Source organism: Oculina patagonica, chromosome 5 (genome assembly GCF_052425735.1).
Source record: "Oculina patagonica isolate OP01 chromosome 5, crgOcupat, whole genome shotgun sequence".
NCBI lineage: Eukaryota > Metazoa > Cnidaria > Anthozoa > Scleractinia > Oculinidae > Oculina > Oculina patagonica.
In genome coordinates this window covers 1,185,795-1,205,419 of record NC_135762.1, presented here as the reverse complement: position 1 = coordinate 1,205,419, position 19,625 = coordinate 1,185,795, and the positions used below count along the sequence as shown (strand labels likewise).

At 39.4% G+C, this 19,625-nt stretch overlaps 1 pseudogene across 1 annotated transcript; it reads left to right on the top strand.

The window, feature by feature from the left end:
- The first annotated feature begins 345 nt into the window (after positions 1-345).
- LOC144654686 (uncharacterized) lies at positions 346-18,433 on the top strand (annotated as a pseudogene). The gene is made up of 15 exons (XR_013570969.1): positions 346-1,167; positions 2,998-3,366; positions 3,660-3,917; positions 5,225-5,549; positions 6,136-6,315; positions 8,744-8,762; positions 9,224-9,272; positions 9,839-10,829; positions 10,936-11,076; positions 11,656-11,846; positions 12,276-12,398; positions 12,619-12,689; positions 12,787-12,827; positions 14,330-14,426; positions 17,339-18,433. The product of XR_013570969.1 is annotated as an uncharacterized LOC144654686 (transcript).
- Positions 18,434-19,625: the final 1,192 nt, after the last annotated feature.

Genomic DNA, 19,625 nt, shown 5'->3' with positions numbered 1-19,625 from the left:
ATTCTATCTTTGATGTGTCCCTTAGCGTCGGCTGCCAGGTTTGAAGTAGTTTAAGTTAAGCCCGGCCGAATCGGCCCAGGTTAAAGGCCGGGGATTCTCGTCCGAAATTTAAATTAAATCTCCAAAAGGAGTTGGGAGTGGGTCAAGCAATATTTCACCCCTAAGAGATGTTATTCTAAACCAGACAAAGAAATAAGAGCTAAAGCGACTCCAATGAGGTCCAATAAGAGTAAAGAAGTTTCCCTCGAATGCTTTCATCTATGATACAATTTTAAAGAAACTTTAAAGATCTTATGCCTTATCGGACCACCAACATAGTGTGGCAGATTTTGTTTTTCTAAATAGCTGCGTGTAACCCTAAAAGATACCTTAAGGAATAAAAACATTAGCATTCCTTCCCGAACACCCTAAGTGATACAAATCTCCGCAATTAACAACCCCTAAAGGAGACGACGAGCATCCCTGCCTCCTTCACATGGGGGTCTCTCCCTCCCCCTTCCCCCCATCGCCGTATTAACGTGCCAGGGGGCGGGGTGGCGGAGACTTTACTTTGCCTTTACTTTGCCTTGTAAAAAGGCACTTCAATGCCACACATAATACAAACCGAAACTTGAATTTGTGCCAGGCATGAAAACAGTCAATTCCTTCGATCTGTCAATTTGAGGTTATGACCTAAAAAAATTATAAGAAAATAAACAGTTTATGAAATAAATAGCTTCTCAGTCAAATTTTTGTCAATTAAGGGCGTAAGATCAAGAGTAATTTGATTCTGCATACTATATATATTTAGACACACCAATTAAACTAATATTGACTTTAAGTTGTGCGCCATTGCAAACAGGAACAGTTTCGCTTGCCCCAACTTCCCACTAATTCTTCGGTTTCGTCTCTGACACATCCTTTTGCACCTCGTAAACAGCCGGCTGATGTGTGCCACAACAAGAGCTTTCATAATGGCGTGTGCTGCCACAAATCTTTCTTACTCTGTGTCAAGTTGTTTGCAAAAGTGTGGAAGCCGTCAGTGAGCGCCTTTGCCCCCGGTCGCCCATTTAACGCTTTGAATTCCTTTATGGTAAATCTCGGCCGTAAAAATGCCCTGTTCTCAGTGGCCAAAGGGTGTTTCACTAGTTTTCTGTCTTATTGCGGCGATGGAGCTTGGAAGTTCAGGTAAGACTGGCTGTACGTCATGTACGTATGTTTTGAAATCAGGTGTTCGTTTACTGTCGTTAATTAATTCTTGTTAATAATTATTCGCACTTTGTTGTTTGTATAAAGTGAATACTAAGAACATTGTTTACGCTTCTGGCTGTTTCAGAAAAACACTCAACTTCGCTCATCCTGTCAAAATGGGGCTTTGGGAGATAACTGTGAGGAACAAAAAGAGAGTCAACGTTATATTTCCTTATCATCATTGATCACTGAAACAACCAGAAGCCCAAACAACCAATTACTAAAGACAGTAACCAATTAAATTGTCACAACATACAGTCAGTTCAAGTCGTGTGACGTCACAATTTTCACATTTTAAAACGCTATAAAATAATTACTATTCTGATGAACTGGCTTCTATCCAAGTTTCATTATCACAACTTTAAAACGTTTGATATTAATAAAGGGCCGCATATCTAGAGTGCTATGGCTTATAGTTAATCTGACATCTTAGTTAATCTGACATCTCCGAGAGAAGCCACACTTCTATAGGAACCAATCCCGAAGGTTGTGACGTCCAAAAGTAATTATGGTTGTTCGAAGGAAGCGATCTCAAACGTTGAATTATTACGAAACAGTAAAAATAACAAACATTGCAAGCTGCACTTGACCGATCTGATGTTAATTGTCTTAACGACCTAATATGAGACAACATATTACATTGTTCTGATGTAATATAAATTCTTTTCAATACGTTTCAGCCTTTTATTTGATTCCTAAGGCAACAAATTCTCAGAAACCTTTTTATTATTTTATTACCGTCCACGAATGATACCCGAAAGTGGCGTAAAGTACCAAAAAGTAAGATAAGAAATCAAAAGACTGCTAATTCCGAAATTAACGAGACTTCTTTCTTTCGGAACTGCACAATTTTTAACAACTTGGAAATGAGGCTAGTTAGACAAACGAACACATTTACTAAAGAATTGAAGAGAAGTCTGTCGATATTTCTTTCCTGGTGGGTAAAATTTAATCGGTTAGCCGGTTCATGATCAGTAGCTGTTGGTTGCGCCCCTTCATTTCTGTGAAGGCGTATAAACCAGTTGAGCGTTAAGTTCTTGGAAACAAGATCATTACGAGTTCATAATTAGCATTTTCCTGTTGACAGGTTCCAGTACTTGGAATATTTGACAGTTTCTCTTTGATTTGTCGATTGAATCGCTCTAAACCAACTGATGAAAAACCATACGATCAATCTTGGATACATTAACAATTTAATGACACTGTTTATATCAGCTAGACAAGAGGCTCTTAGACAAACTTGAGACGAACTTCGTATAGCGGTTTAGTCTAGACCGGCAAATCAACTACAGTCAACTGAGGGCTAAATTACGTACGTCGGCGATGGAGCTCAGTTCTAGTATCCTGGTACTCTTAACACTTGTTCTGAGCGGTATTAATTTTCCATCATTAATCCTAACCTCAGGTAAGAAATTATTGATAATAATTATTAATACACATTCGCTAGATTGAAGCATCGATAAAGCAACTAAACAAGTTGCATTTCCGGTTTTCCGACTTTAAGGTTTATGTTTATTTTCTTGTCGCAGTTTTCCACAAATGTTTTGCCTTCAGTGTGACGATGCCACGAGGCAATAAATGCTTAACATTTGTGAACGAAATTAATCAATCAGCTTTCGTTCTAAACAATTTATTTTGTCCTTGGTCAGTTATTCCATGCCGGTCTTATTCTAGCCTGCGTCCATCGCAGGCTAGTCTTATTCCAACTTCCTCTAATTTGCTTTCGCTTTGTAAAATCTTAATTTTTAGTAATCTGTTATTCAACAGGTGATCGACAGAAAATTATTTCTACTCCAGATAAGCCCACCCGAGTCTTCATCGGCGAGAATGTCTCATTAGTCTGGAAATACTACCAACCGAGTCATCTTACACTGCGCCACGTGTTGTTTGGTACTTTTAAACCCGGTTATCTGAATACACAACTTGTGAAAGTAAATAAAAACGGTATTTCTCGTGTGAGAAAAGGATATGAATCGTTAGTGAGTTGGGCAGGGAATTTGACATCTTCCTTGGCAATATTTGTTCTTCATAATGTACAGCCCGCAGACAAAACGAAGGAGTTTGGGATAGAGGTCGATTTTGGTTACGAGTATAACATGCTGACCGACACAGTATGGCTTCAAGTTGAAGCAAGACGTAAGTTGTATAGTTGAAACCGGTTTTGTGATCATTGTAGTCTTCAAAATGTTCAATTCTTACTTAGTTTGAGAGGCCTTCAAAAGAAACATTTGGTTCGAGATCATGTGATACCTTGACGATAACCGTTCATGTGAGTTTCGCTCGAACCAGAAATCATATCCAACGCGAAGGTTTATTCATTAGAAAAGGACTGATCTTCTTTCCGGAGAACTGAACTAGAATTAGTAGTATAAATAAAATTAATGAATCGAATTGCAAAGATTGAGCTAAGGTTTTAATTTGGTTTGCAGCTATTGCAGATCTTCCAAGAATCACCAACGTCACAACTCCACCCCTGCTTAGGATTGGACAAAATATGAGCCTAAGCTGTACGGCCAGCGGCTTATTACCTGTTGAGGTCACGTGGTACAAGGGAAATAAAGCCTTGGCAAATGGTTTTTCTGAGGCACAGTTAACGCTGAAGACAATCACAGACAAGGACTGGGGCGAATTCCAATGTGTGGCTAAAAACTCTGTGGGAGAAGATAAGAAGAGTGTTCTCCTTAAAGGTAAGTAACCAACTTTTATTGCGAGGCATTTATTCCGAGTTATTGTTACAGCGCTTTAGAATATTTATAGTTTTAGCGCTATATAAATGTATAAATTAATTAATTAAATTAATTACGAAACCGAGAGCTCTGCACGGGTCGCACTCGTTTGCGAAAGAGAAGGGTAGAACCCAGATTGAAGATCAACTGTTTGGGATAAATGGTGAAAAAAAAAAAAAAAAAAAAAAAAAAAAAAAAAAAAAAAAAAAAAAAAAAGGGGGGGGGGGGGGGGGGGGGGGGGGGGGAAAAAAAAAAAAAAAAAAAAAAGGGGAAAAAAAAAAAAAAAAAAAAGACCCAAAAAAAAAAAAAAAAACAAAAAACACCCCCAAAAAAAAAAAAAAAACAAAAAAAAAAAAAAAAAAAAAAAAAAAAAAAAAAAAAAAATTAAATAAAAAAAAAAACAACCAAAAAACAGTACACAGAAAAATGTAAGTATGCAAATCTGCCCTGACACGTATACCCTGGAATGAATACAGAGCTTGTAATATAGTTTCAATAAATAAAAAGATTTGAAACAAATTTGGCGTGGTACTTAACATGCAACACGTATACGATCTGATTAAACCTCATTCGATGTTATTTTATTATTTCATTTATTTCATGTGCTCTTTTCATGTTCATCAGAATGCTAGTTTTGCCACCAAGCCTCGCTTTTGAAGTGCAAACTTGAAAATTACGATATGCCTTTCTTGTTTTACGTGTCGCCAATCGATGCCTTGCTCTTTGTCACTGAGCACATTTTTTTGGTCTTTATGTTATATTTTCTTTCTTTCAATTAATGTATTTTCTGTAAATAGTGTAATAGTGTACGATTTCTGCAAAAAGTGTGAAATAATAAAAAAAAAATATCTGAAATCTGAAAACCGAATCCAAAAAGCAGCAAAGATGAAATAGAATACCCGCGTGAAAACTGCATGAAAGTAGAAGAATTCGCGTAAACGAGGCTCGGTGGTGAATTTTGAGCATATGACGTTATCATGCATAAGGCCTATTACGCCTCCTATGTATTGTTCTGGGTTGATATCAACTAGTAATAGCTAATAATAATAATAATTATGGGTGATAAGAACTGTAATGTAATATTAATAATATTTATAGGATGGTAAATTGTAAGTTCGCTAGTAATTAATAAGTGAAGTTTCAAATAAACCATGGTGTTGTTGAATTGTTGTTGTTGTTGATGGTGAATGAATCGATGACCTCCGATGATGATCATGATGATACTGATCTTGATGATAATGATGATAATTCCTTCTTTTCTCGCTAAGTTCTCCCAGAAAGCCCAACAATATTGAACACAGAAAGGAAAGTTCGCAATGCCAGCTGGACCCTGCGATGGTCAGCGGTTTATAGCGAGGGACACTTGATGACGTTATATACAGTCTGGCACCGAGTTATACACGTGACAAAGGACAGCGTGACAAATGAAAAACCATGGTTTCGAGAAAACATTACTGGTTTAATGTATCCACAAAGAACTAACCGCTGATACGTTATATATATTCGCGATTACATCTTGGAACCGATGGGGAGAAAGTGTATTAGGAACGCGCAACATGTTGTCCATATCAACCGATTTTCCAGAGCGCACCGGTAGGATAACATGCTTTCTGCTACGATCTATTACCACTGAAGCTATATCACTGTTTATTATTTAACAATTAGACGGCAACTCGAGGTTTCTATCGGCTGTAGTTGGCGAGGGGCGGCCCCGGTCAACTATCAGCCGGTGACCGAGGCGGCCGTCTATTGTGTTAGCATAACCCACTGACCGATCTTTTAAACTCAGAATATCCTAGAATTGGTTTATTGAAGGTTTTGATTGATAAAATTAAGCGAAAACTAAGCGCGCGCTCCGAGGGCCTTCTACGGATCAATAGTAGGCACCTGTGTAGCCAATCAGATTGCGCGATTACCAATAGTAGGTCAGTGTGGTTATGCTAATTATTGATAGAGGAAAGTGTGATTACTAGAGTAAAGGCCTGTTTATAGAGAGAAAAGTCGTCCCTGGTGTAGCAGAGTCATACCGAGCTGCCTGGGCCAATGAACTTTTCATTCATTTCTTTATGAATAGCGCGAGCCGTTTACTGGAAATCGCATAGTGGCTCGAGAAGCAGGGTGAAGTCTTGTGGTAGTAAGTAATTAGCTAAATTATTCACTCACTCGTTTTTGTTTTCAGTTTCATCACAACCTGGGACAACGCCATCATCATTTGAAAGCAACAAAAAGTCTGATTCCACGGCCGGGCGGGAAGCCATCATTTTGGGAGCTTTAGTTGCGTTTTTATGCATATTTCTAGCTGTGGTTGTAATTTATTTCGTGCGTAGAAAACGGAAAAGAGGAACAGGAAAAAATACAAGTAAGTAAATTACTATATTGTATACAGAGAACAGAGAACCGTTTTTGAATGTTTAAATAAAGAGAATATAACATTATTCCAAACAAACGCAAACGATATTCTAAAACAAACAGGAAAATCACTTCTGTGTCACAAAACTGGCTTTTGAAGAAGCGCAAATGTAAGCGACTTAAACTTATAATTATTGAAAGGCAAACGAGACGACAATTTGTGGACACATAGCTCTTAAGTTTCTTGGTGGGCAAACGAGCGGACACAAAACAAAACAAATGTGTGTGCGCCACAAACCTAAAACATTTGCTCGGACAAAATGTTTCGACAAACATCAAAACATTTTGTGTCTCGATCTAAATTCGCGGCGGGCCGGGGATACAATGTATCCGCAACATCCGTGCCACCGCCAACGAAAAAAAGGATTGTGAGTATTGACCATGTCATCTCTCCCTCCTTTAGATTCTCATGTAATCTACTGGTGTAAAGTGAGAAATCTCCTGGGTGGGAGGTCGGGCTGCATGATCGAGTCGACACCAACTCTCTTTCTATAGCAAGAAATCGAAGTGACAAGGGGTATTATTGTGAATCGATACTCTCCCTGGATGCGATGGAAGTACATCGCAGGTTACTCCCCCCCCCTCCTCATACTTCTCCTTCTCCTTCTCCTATTGTTCCACCTCCGATCCCTCCTCCTTCTACTTCTCCTTCTTCACGGTGACCTCCTCCTCCTCCCCAGCATTATGTGAGCTTTTCCTAACAATTTGACGGTACCCATTATACTCCTCAGGCCTAGAATTAATTACTTTCCAATGGATAAGTGTGAAACCGCCTACCCAGTAAACGACCAACTGACTGACGTAATCATGGCTGTTACCTGTTACCTATCCACTTCGTGCCAAGTGGCAAATAAGGCCACCCACGTTCTCCATCCGTCAGCCTATTTCTCCTTCTCGACGGTTCGTCTCCATGTGGTCTGTGGCCTTCCGCGCTTCTTTCTCCACTCAGGGGCCCAATTCTCAGCTATCAAACAGTCGTTGTTGGTCTCTCTCCTAAGGATATGGTCGATGTACTTCTTCCTCCTTCTGCGTGCCTCATCGCTCATGTTCTCCATCCAAACTCTCTCTCTAGTACAATCTCGTTCTTAATGTGCTCTTGCCGTCGTTCTCGGAGCCAAACATCAAAATAGTCTTTACCAAGGTCTTGAACAATCTCAGTTTCGTGTGGCGGATGATGATACTCGAGTTCCAGATGTTCCTCAACCGAACGTAGTACATGCTTTGGCTAGTCTGTTATCCAGGCCGCCCTAACAAAAAAAAAAAAAACAAAATAACCAAATACCCCCGGAACAACTGGGGCCTGTCTGTAGTCCAACCTCCGACGTTAGAGCGAAAGCTCCCTGGTATTGAAACTTTTCGACGTCCTTCACTGATTCTCCATTCCTCGTAATACATTGATTTCTGGCATTCATTCTGAGATTTTTGTCATCGGCGTAATAAAGGTCCTCTAGTTTTGTGTTTAATTTCAAACTGGTACCATTCTCTTCATTTCGCACTGTTCTTCCCATGATCAGTGATAAGGAGAAACAGAAAGCAGGACATGTTGCACCCCTGTTTCACTCTTTTCCCTCCCCCTTTTTTTTCTTTTTTTTCCCCTCCCTTTTTTATTTTCACAAAAAAAACAAGAAAATGGCCATTCTCCCGGTCCTGTAGCCAGCCTGCTCCTCGATCCCTCAGTTTGCTGTCCACGCCTCTCTTAATTCGGACAATGAGTATCCGCCCCAGCACTTTCTTGACGACACAGAGCATTATGCCACGCAAGTTCTTGTAGTCCTTTAAGTTTCCGTTCTTTGGCAGCTGCAATATAAGGCCTCTCTTTCGTATTTCGGTCTCTTGTCCTGTCTTCCAGACCTCGTTTAGAATCTGCTTCACCTACTCTACTGTGTAGTCTATGTCTGCTTTCAGTAGTTCTGCTAGTATGAGGTCGTCCCCAGCTGCCCTGCCATCTTTCAAGCCTCTTTTGGCGTTTTTGATTTCTGCAAGATCTCATGCTCCACTGTGTCTTCTTAGACTGTTACTGGGTTTTCTGGCTCCTTACGGTTAAGGACCTCGTTGAAGTGTTCCTTCCATCGCTCCTTCCTGTCTTCGCTGTTGCTAAGTATGTTACCGTCTTTGTTCTTCACCGCTACACAATTTGTCTAAGTGTTTCATTACTTAGTGCTTTATTGAAGCCATGCAGTGCTTTTATGCATGTGCTGACTCCATGCAGCCTCCTCTGCCTCCTGTATGAAAAAGGGAAAGAGTCACTCTCTTTTGTCTTCGGGTCAGTGTCTCTTCACCTCTCTGTCCTTAATCATGGCTGACACTCCACAAATGACCATCATTGATTATAATAAAATGTTGTGACTAACTCTTGCTATTTGTTTCCAAATTAACAGGGCACCAAGACATTAGAGGGTATGTACTGATCGTCAAGTCAAAAAGGCGTCACTTGAGTGAAATGAGAGGTTCTCAACGCTTTCGGTTTTGCAGACACAAAACAAGATTTCGAGCTAAGACTTTGCATCCAAGATGGGATCTGTAGAGTGTACACAGTAGATAGGAGTCGATAGTGTGTAAAACAGACTTACATTTGCCTTCACTTGGTTAAAAAAATTTGTTGTAGATCTAGAGCTGTTGCCTAAATGTTTAAACGCCATTGGTCGAAAATGATAACCGTCCATTGTTCTCAATTGACGAATTGATTGGTCCGCTTTCTTTTAAGTGGCCCGGTTTGAGTACCCACAGTATAAAGGTCCAATAAAAGTAGTGCTTGGGTAATAAACTCACTTGACCATCATTTGAAATATTTAGCGATACATACAATTAAAGACAAAGTAAACATTGAGTATAAGTTGAAATTTGTGTTTCACTTACAGGGTAACCCAATTTCCATTCACATCAGAAGAGGATCTCACTTCTGAGGCGGTAACTGATATTTAAATTCTTCACCACCGCCGACAGTTAATATCTATTAGTGAAATTATACTTTTCTGGTCAGTCATTTGTCTCTCGCCAACTTTGAAGCCCATGCAGAACATTTAACATTTATCTTGGTAAATGGTGAGGAATAGTGCTTGATGGCTGCCCGACTAGCTGAATTCAAACAATGTTCCGAGGAAAGATTAAACGGGATGATTGTTCCCCAAAATTTTCAACGAATTAATTTTCAGCAAAATAAACTGTGGTTATGCAGCGCGCTGATGCAGTGCAATGCTAGTCGTCGGACGAATCTTAATAAAAATTACATACTGTATGTCACAAGTTATGACCGAGAACGAGGACTTCCTGACTATATATGAGCATCATAACAATTTGTTCAAAAGTGACGTGGAATATTGTACCCGTTTTGCGCGTGATCTGTACACCACCAAGTCAAGTTAGTTAATAAATTACTTCACCGTAGATCTGCTGTCTCCTCTGTTTTTTCTATTTTCCTGTATTTTATTTCCTGTCAACGTCTTAACGCTGGCTGGAAACTTGATCTCTTGCAGGCTCAAGATACTACCGATACAAGTGCATCTAGAATACCAGCAGAATCTCCATTAAGTATCCTGGGATCACCTTTGGTTTTAGAACAACCGGGAGCATCAATGGGAAGCATGCAAGGAGATTACAATCAACCAAAAACAGAAAAATGCTTTGTGCTGACGGCATTCCGACCTGAAATGAACACCTCAACTCCTGAATCCAAGCCTCAAGAGGTGTCCTTCACGTTGAGAACATTTGTTCCTCACAGGGGTAGTGAAAAGAGTAAGAACAATCAAGATATTTGTATGTCTGTCATTCATCAAGTAACCACCCCTGAGGAAGAGAATAGTGCTGCCGTGAATACGGAAGATGTTAGTACACTTGGCGCTACTCGAGAGATTAATCAAGAAATAAGGAAAGTCCAAGAACCTCCAGCGGAAAATTATCTTCGACCAGTGAACAACGATAATGTCCAAGGCGAGATTAAAATCACGGACAGTTCCAGATTGTGCCATGAAGCCTCCAAAACCTTATCTTGTAATCGTCCTCAGCCTAAACCAAGGGTTAAAATTTTGGGTAAAAGAGAGAACGACAAATTATCTCAATGCAAGCACTCTACAAATACTGGAACACTCTTGAGCTTGCAATCTACAAATATGCTAGGATCAAATCCGTTATATAACAGAGAGGCAGCTCAACACTGCGCAAGCGTCAAGCCTGATGACCAATCAAATCACTTGATTCCTCAAACAACAACGCACCACAGACAGCATCACGGTTATCAGAATGAGCTATGTACAACTACTTCTTACCAGAATGCATCGCAAACTGCTGGAAGAGTGGAGCCCCCATACACGCGCGTTCTCAGCAACACCAACTGGGAAGTGTCACGTGATCACTTGTCGTTGTTTGAAAGGATCGGCGGTGGCTCGTTTGGTCAGGTGTGGAAGGGCGCTGCATTTGGCGTGGCTGGTAATCAAGAGTGGTCTGTTGTTGCTGTTAAAATGCTGAAAGGTAATAAACTTTTCGTGAAATATCAAGTGAAACTTGAAAATGCTTTGTCAAATCAATGATGGTGGTTTATAATTACTTACTTGTTCCTTCATGGTATTTTTTGCAGAAGATTCGTCATATGCAGACCTCAGGGATCTGTTGTCTGAGCTGGACTTGTTGAAGAAACTTAAGCCTCATCCTAACGTGATTCAGCTGCTGGGATGTTTGACCAAGGATGTCATTCGATGCAAAGGAAGGCGCGAGTTTAGTAAGTTTCTTATCTTTAACGCCTATTTGTCACGTTTTGGTACGGCTCACATTGATTTTTTTTTTTGTTTACTTTTTTTCGTGCTCCTCTCCAATTGTTTTCACCCAAAAAATTTTCTCAAAGACTTCCTTACCTCGAAACAGGGGGGAGGGGGGGGGGGAGAAAGTCGGCACTTTTCTTTGAAGACATAGCAGTGCCTGGAAACTGTGCGAGTCTATGTCAATCAAGCCGTTGCTAAGAGAGACGTCACCCAAAGTTTTGTTTTCTCGGAAAGATTTAAATATCAATGATGTTTGCGTGTGAAATGCGAATAGTGGCGGTATTCACTACGCCCTTAGCAACCATTTGAAAGCTACTGCGCACACTCGGTTGCCCGGCACCGCTATGACCACTTTTTGAGTCGTGTAACAAAGGAAGTTTCTTCCCCCCCCCCCCCCCCCCCTCGCCTCGAAATTTGTTGCTAATACGATTAAAACGTCGTGCGTGTGTTGTACAATTCAGAGAGAAATAGAGCTTGGAATTTTAAATCTACTGTCTGTTTTGTTAGGCCATGAGTCGCCATATATTCTTTATACACAGGGCCGCCTCTTGTCATCCTTGAATTTGTCCCTCATGGCGATCTTCTTGGATATCTTAAGAAAAGTAAAGGAGAAACAGATGATTATTATAATGTGGAAAGCACAGAAGTTCCGCGTAAAATACCAAAACAGCAACTTTACAAATTCGCGTGTGATATTGCTCGAGGAATGGAATTCATCTCAGCTCACCAGGTCTGTTGTTTAATTACTTTTTTCCTCTTTAATTCCCCATTTAAACAAGATCATCTACAGTATTGGTACACTTTTTTGTTGAATTTCTTGTTGTAATCGTTTATTTCAATTGGTGCCGCTAGGTGGGTGTATTATTGATTATAACTGCTAACGTTAAGGCGTCTTTAGCCTATAAAGTGTGTTAGTGGCGGCCATATTGGAGGAGTGAAACAATAAAATGATTTCTTTTGGGAAAAAATCATTTTTATGCAAATATCTTTTATTGTTTGGCTCCTCCAACGTGGCTGGCATGAAAACATTCTATTTGAGGTTACTATATATTTCATCATCTGACGTTAATTAGCAGATCGGCCCAGTAGCTATATTCAGCGATTTTTTTTATTAACAACAAGATAACACAGATTTTTTAAAATGTGTCTTTGTCTGCAGCTTATTCACCGAGATCTGGCCGCCAGGAACGTACTAGTTGGCGAAGGCCTGCGCTGTAAAATTACTGATTTTGGGATGGCGAGAGATCTGGGTAAAGCTGAAGTTTATGTCAGGAGATCTAATGTAAGTACGCATGCGCTTTGAGTCTACTTAATGCAGTTTCGGTTACCTTAGCTCAGTTTCGTTCACCTCAGCGAGCGAGGGAGGGCCACAAATGGGGATATTTGTCATTTTCACATCAAATTTCAGCCTTGTAAAAGTTTTTAGCAAGCTCTGGAGCTTTATTTCCAATAGCCATGATAATTTGTATTTTTAATTTTATTTGATTGTTATTCTAATCGAGGGACTGATGCCTGTGAAGTGGATGGCAGTTGAGTCATTAACAAGTCAAGTGTTTACAACAAAAAGTGATGTGTAAGTTGATAGAGATCATGGTTTGCACCTTCAAACCCAATCTCGAAACAAATTCTCTCTCGATTCTTGATTTCCATACATCTTGTTACTGCTTTAGGTGGAGTTACGGTATTGTCCTGTATGAGATTTTCACTCTTGGTAAGTAATTGCTGTTGAACTTGTAAAACTCTTTTATATTAGCGTTTAAGCCGCATTAAAAACAGTGTAACTTTTTCCATCCTTCCTAACAATAAAGTCTTTTCATATTAACACTTGTAGCAGGAGGCCACAGGTAGCCTAACAGACACTACAGAACTGAAAATACACTAAGATTAAAACCTGACAGAGTAATTAAAAAAAATGTGGAAGGGCAACTTCAGTACCATATTTCCTCGATTAAAAGAGCAGCCACCCTTGATAAAGTTCTGTTAATCGAATTATCGACCCCCAATAGAATCATGAAGTTTAAATATAAACCCACCTTAAAAGGCAGTCAGAGTGAATGTATGAAGTAAGAGAATATATGGAATTTTTCCGTGTTTTGAATCGGAAATGTATAAAATTATTTCAATTCTCAACCTCGGATATTGCATTTCTAGCTTTCTGATTGGTTCACTGAATCCCGGTTATCAGCTCGTATACCTATGTTTGACCTTATATGGGAAATGAGTGCGGCAAGTGCCGCTCAGCGTAAAATTTTTCTGCTGGAAGCGACAGTTCCATCAAAAAATGGTTTTAAACAACAAATTTGGCGAGCTTTATGAACAAGAAATAATAAGCGGTGCCTACAAAAACCACAGAAATGCCATAGTAAATTTAACTACGCAAAACAAAAGGAAAGATGCGAAAAGTTTAATTAATAATACTTTTAAACGCACAACAAGAGCGAGAGAATAAAATAGAAAAACAGCAAATAATTTACGAAAGAACGGCAAACTGACACAGTTTTATTCAGTGTACGTCATAAAAACTAGGCTCAGCACTTCAGTAAAGTTTGTTACCTTTCAATCTTGGTTTTGTCCTTTTATACTTCAATAAATCTGTTCCACTTTGAGCTCAATTTCGCTTCACGAAATAATAAAGCAGTCTTGATGACAGCCATGGAGCCGTTAAGAAGTACAATGTAAACACTTGCTTCGTTCGACTTGCACAAGACTTGTAGTTTTCAGAAAAGCTTTTGCTTCGGATCTTCTCGTAAAATCTTAACTGTTGTCAAAATTTCCAGGATATTTAGACGACTTTAGAGGGGGAAGAAAACTCTCTCGCTCGCTTTCCTCGTATGTTTCATTCAACTCAAGAAGTGAACACCGCGCCAGAAATTTTCGCGCCTCCTCATCCTATCACTTCGTTTACATCAAAATGAAATGTCCAGTCGATTTAAACTTGAGAATTGAATTTAATAAAACAATTATTCCATTCGCCCTTGTTGGATACGAGTCGTTATAGCCAACTCGGCGCTTCGCGCCTCGTTGGCTATTTACCACCTCGTATCCAACGCGGGCTCATGGAATAATTGTTAAATATACGTGGTTCAGTCCTCGTAATATAATTGACATGGGCAGTATATAAGCTCATATACCATGGCCTGTAAACCAATCAAAACTCGGGAATTGCTATATTACTATGGCTTGTTCTTAATAACACATTTTTAACCTCTGCAGGTAGAAATCCTTACGAAGGAATGACCGGGGAAGAAGTTTTTAACTACGTCGCAAGTGGTCAAAGGTTGCCAAGCACCTCAGCCATGAGCACAGAATTGTATGTAAATTACATTTCCTTTCAACTAAGTAATATTTAAAAACATCGTCTCACGTACCCTTTTTAATAAACCATCTCTGAACTCTATATAATATTGATCCTCTTTCTCTCCCCTCTCCACACAATGAACTAAGTTTACTGTCTAACGTAAAAAACGGCACGGTGCCCGAGTACGATTATTGCTGGGCACCAAATATCACATACACATACCCATCACCTTTACTTCACCTCGGATTTACAAGGGTAGCTGTCGAAGTACCTACGCCATAATTCGGACACGGTGCCCGTGCCCGGGTACAAGGTCGAGACCGTGTACCCGGGCACTTTGCCGGCGCTCAGGTACCAGTGCTCGGGCACTAAGTGTGAACACGGTCTTAGTTGATTATCAACTGGAAGTTCATTGATAAAGGTAAATAAACCGCCGTAACAAATTTTGAAAAGCTGAAGTTTTGCGCGTTGGCTTTTCTTCACCATGTTTACCATAAAAGCATAACTCCATACTCTGTATAAAAACACACATACAACCCACAATACTCCACTTTGCACCATGGCAGGCCCATAACACTCGAAACGTCAGCCGTCAAAATTCGCTACAGCAGTTTATTAACCTTAATCAACATCAAGTTGTTAATAAACTAATTTTCCAACAAAAATAGTGTAAGTCCAATCCAGTGCAGTGTACTGCCGGAGCCAAGAGGTTCATCAGTGCTGGCCCTACAACTTTAATTTCTTCAGCGTGCGATGACTAAGAATATTTAGTCCATCAGCTGAGATCCGAAAATTTGAGTTCATGGCTCACTTTCGGGGAACAAACGAAACATGTCTTATCTTAATCCTTGCCTATTGAGCATCACAAAAATGTATGATAGCAAGGTTGGAACGGTAGCTTTCACTTATAAATCGAATTTTAAATTGGCTCCCCTATACGCTTCTTAATTTGGCCGCCATCTTGGATTTTTGGGGTGAAAAAGCTACAAAGCTGCCTGCATTCTTTTAACGTAAACGAATCGCTTTCAAACGCAAATTTAAAACTTATTGGAACTAACAACATGATTTCGTTCATTCTAGTGTTTCAAAAACAACAAGAGAGGATAACATTATCCTCTCTTGCCACGGCTGATTATTGTTCACAATATGACTGTACCACAAAATAAAGCAAAAAGTGCAGATTTAAAAATTATTTCACGAAGAAAAGAGAGCGCGTAGATAAAATACCATTGCCATTCAAGTGTCTTGAATAAATCCCCCTAAAAACAATCGTCATTTTCCAACCCAGCCCTTTATTTCAAACATATCGTCCCACGGACATGCAAAGTACTTTAAAAAAGAGGGAAGAGGTGCGAAGACCAGAAAATTGGAGCTTTGCCAACGTACGAAACGTACGTCCGAGCTATGGCAATTAGCGGGGAGGAGTTGCAGTATCCGAGGTGATCATTAAAGATACGAAAGCATAAGTGTATCAGCTGTACGAGAAGACGTGTCAGAGTGTGGATGTGCTGTGCTAGGCGATTCACGGCGCCAGGGAAAGTGAAGCCAGAAAAAAGTGAACGGCGCCGGGGAAAGTAAAGCCAGAGGTTCTCCCACCACGCGAGGCATCTCCACTAACCGAACTCAATGTTACAAGAGGAAATTTTCAAGCTACAATCTAGAGAAGAGCTACTGATTCCCTTCCGGTAATTCCTTCACCGCTCCAGAAGAGTTGACAGAAGCATAGCAGCAGTGAAGGAGGACTTTATACGAGTGTGGCGATTCTGTCTGTTCTGTACTCAACAATCTCTTAACTGAGCCCTATTCTAACCTTATGCGTGGACGTAGCTATGTAATCTGATTTGGAGTATACTGATTAATGGTGTAGTATACTTGAAAAAACGTAGCACTGCGATGGAACGCCTTTATGGTAATTTTGTTATTTTACATGATTGAGGAGCAAAAGGAAAACGAGCTGAAAACAAAATGGCGGACATTGCGACCTCATTTATTGCGTACTTTGCTTTTATTACCGTAAACAATGCTAAAATAATGTCCCGAATATGTAGTACCTCTCAAATATATATCTAAGCAAAAAATCAGTAAGTATTTAAGAACGAATAAAAAAAATTAAGGATTTTTGTTTTAAAATCCAAGATGGCGGCCAAAAGAAGGATATGAGAGCAAATTTCAAAGTCGATTTACACAGTGAAAGCTACCGTTTTATCCTTGCTATCACACATTTTTATGATGCTTAATAGTCAAAGAGTAATATTAGACAAGTTTCCTTTGTTCCCCTTAAGTGAGCCATACAACCCCACTAGCTGATGGACTAATTGCCCATATTTTACTCATCCTGCCGGTCTCAGCACTTGCAATTGTAATCAGAAAAAAATTAGTACTGACTAGAGTTTGTATGCGTTGTACAGTAAAAACCCGCGTGTAAGAACCTAGGGATTTAAGAACCTTCTGGCAGAAATTTGCTTTTTTAATACACCAAAATTTAAGAACCTTTTTAGCCAAACAAATTCCAACAGGTTCTTATACGTGGGGTTTAACTACCGGTATTTATTTTTTTTTTTTACCAAAAACCGGCAGTATTTCCATATTGACAGTTCTTGATGGAAAGATACATTTTATATACAGTACTGTATCATTGATCAATTAATGTTGTTGGCAACATGGGTACATTAAAAAATATTTATATTGAAGAACAGACCAGATTTTATACTATTTTCTGATAATCAACAACAGTGTCTATTCTGTAGAAATTAAGAACCTAATTAAGAACCTACTTAGCCTAAACTGTCAATAAGTACCCCATAATACAAGAACCTGTTTTGCCAAACTCTGAAAAAAGTAGGTTCTTACACGCGGGTTTTTACTGTATTCGTCCATGCCGTACGTTTCGCTCTTCTGATTCCCTGTGATGATGTTTTTTGCAGGTATAATCTTATGCTACAGTGTTGGCAGAGGGACCCTTCCAAGCGACCAGCGTTTGGCTCAATCGTGGATTGGATGGAAACTCTTAGTCATGACCACTAACAAAAAGAAAAGATCCTCTAGTACCCTTCCCTTTGTGTCCTTCGGTTCTTTGGGTCTTGAGCAGTAGCGTCTAAATAACTAAACTATCTTGGCAAACTGGTCCTTGATAAAAACAAACTTTTTGATTGGGTCCTCTATGATGGACCGCGCAAAGCCGATTTGAATTGTCACCGTACTTTTTTGTAAGTTTATGTTCATATATGTTTTTGTAAGTTTTCCTCACCGTCTAATTTTATAATCTTGATTATTCAGTTATATCTAAATGCTAGCTAAACCCAAATCACAACTAACAGTTTGCTTTGTATTGGTCATGAATCCCATTCTGTGGTTTTTACAAAACTCAGTGAAGTTTATGAACGAGGTGAGGAGAGACATAAGCACAAGTATTTTGCTTATTTGGTTTATGGCCATAGAAGCTATTTTTATGCCATTTTGAAAAAAATAAATCAGTTCAATCTATGTAGAAATTGATTTAATCCCCTACCTATTGGGAGACTCTATGATGTTATACCTAACTCAGAACCCTTGCAAGCACCCTCCGCTTGCATAGAGAATGAAATCAAGACTTAGAAAAACTTGATAACATAACTGATTGCTTTGATGATTTGTTGTGTACAGTGTCTTAAGTTGAATCGCAATCGCTAACTGTGAACAAGACACTTACAGTGGAACAAAATCTGTTTTAATGAGGATCACAACAGTCTCCAGCACTTTTCAGCTCTCCTACCTTATTCTTACTAATTTTCGCGCGTACTTAATTTCGCGAAAATTCGAGAGGCGAATTTCGCGAGTATTAATTTTCGCGATTGCAAGAAAAATTAGAGGAAAATTGTATTAAATTTCGCGATTTTGTCAGTGTTTTTTTTTTTGGATCACTTGTCAAAGACTAAGGAACAACTGGAAATACACAAAGATCTGGCTCAATGTAACAACAAGGAGTCTGCAAACGGAAACTTTAGTGACTGTACTAAAGTGGATTTGAACCAGTGTTCAAGCTCGAAACAGTAATCAGAGAAGGGTGCTAGTAAAAAACAATATGGAGAGACATTTTTAAAGGTAGATAGGTGCAGTTCCAAATATTCAAAATTTTTATTGTTTTGATATAAAATGTTTTTAATTTTCGCGTGTTTAAATTTTGCGCAATGCTTTTTCGTGCGTACTCGCGATTATTTTGAAATCGCGAAAATTAGTACTCGCGAAAATTAGTAAGAATAAGCTGATACTTTGATAAGTTGGGGCTAGAAATATTTATCAGTTGCTACAAAAATGGCATCAAACAAATGCCCAATCATTGAAAAACAAATTGTGGTTGTTTCCATGACGTCACTTGTTACCACAACAGTTTCAGAGGTAGCTTCAGAGTCAACTTAACTTTTCGAAAATTTAAGGTAGCTCCGTTGGCCAAAGCAGCGAAAAAAAAACATCAGTATTGTAGTAGCAACTGATAAAGATTTCTTGTACTGACCCATCAAAGTATAAGTGCTAGAAAGTGCTGGAAACGGTTGTGAGCCTCATTAACTGCCGTCGTGTATTCTGTCATTATTGATGTAGTCTAGGTTTCAATTAAAATTGTTCTTATATTACACATGGCTTGTTTTGATCGAAAGTAGTACTGAATGACTAATATACGCGTACGGGATAGGAACTCCGCGCTTAACCGGAATGCAAGTAAAAATTCAAATCGGCATGAGGTTTCAAATTGGCGAGCCATCTATCAGAGTTCCGACCAATAAAATGAATTTGAGGCTCTACCGTACTGACTGTACGATCTTTTCACCCAAAGCGTGGAGAGGAATATTCCTTAAATTGGACTGAAGGGGAGGTCCGCCCAAACGGGTTCCCTTTATCAGGCTGTGGGTAAATAAAAGGGTAGAGATGTCATTAGTTTAAGTATGGGAAGGGGTAGGGAAAATTGTCTTATTTTATCTTAATTTATCTGAATGGGCATTCAAAATATTTCGAGCAGACGAGCCTAACAGCTGATTCGTTTAAGTATTTTAAGGAGTTACTTAGGTGAGAAGTTTGGAAGAGAGTGCGGTATTTTTACTGCAAGCCTGGGGGGGGGGGGGGTACTCCATATAACGGCCTATACGGGGAGGCTCCGCCCGAAAGGGGTACCTTTTTCAGGCTTCAGGTATATAAAAGGGTAGCGATTTCAAAAGTTTAGGTATACCAAAGGGCATGGAA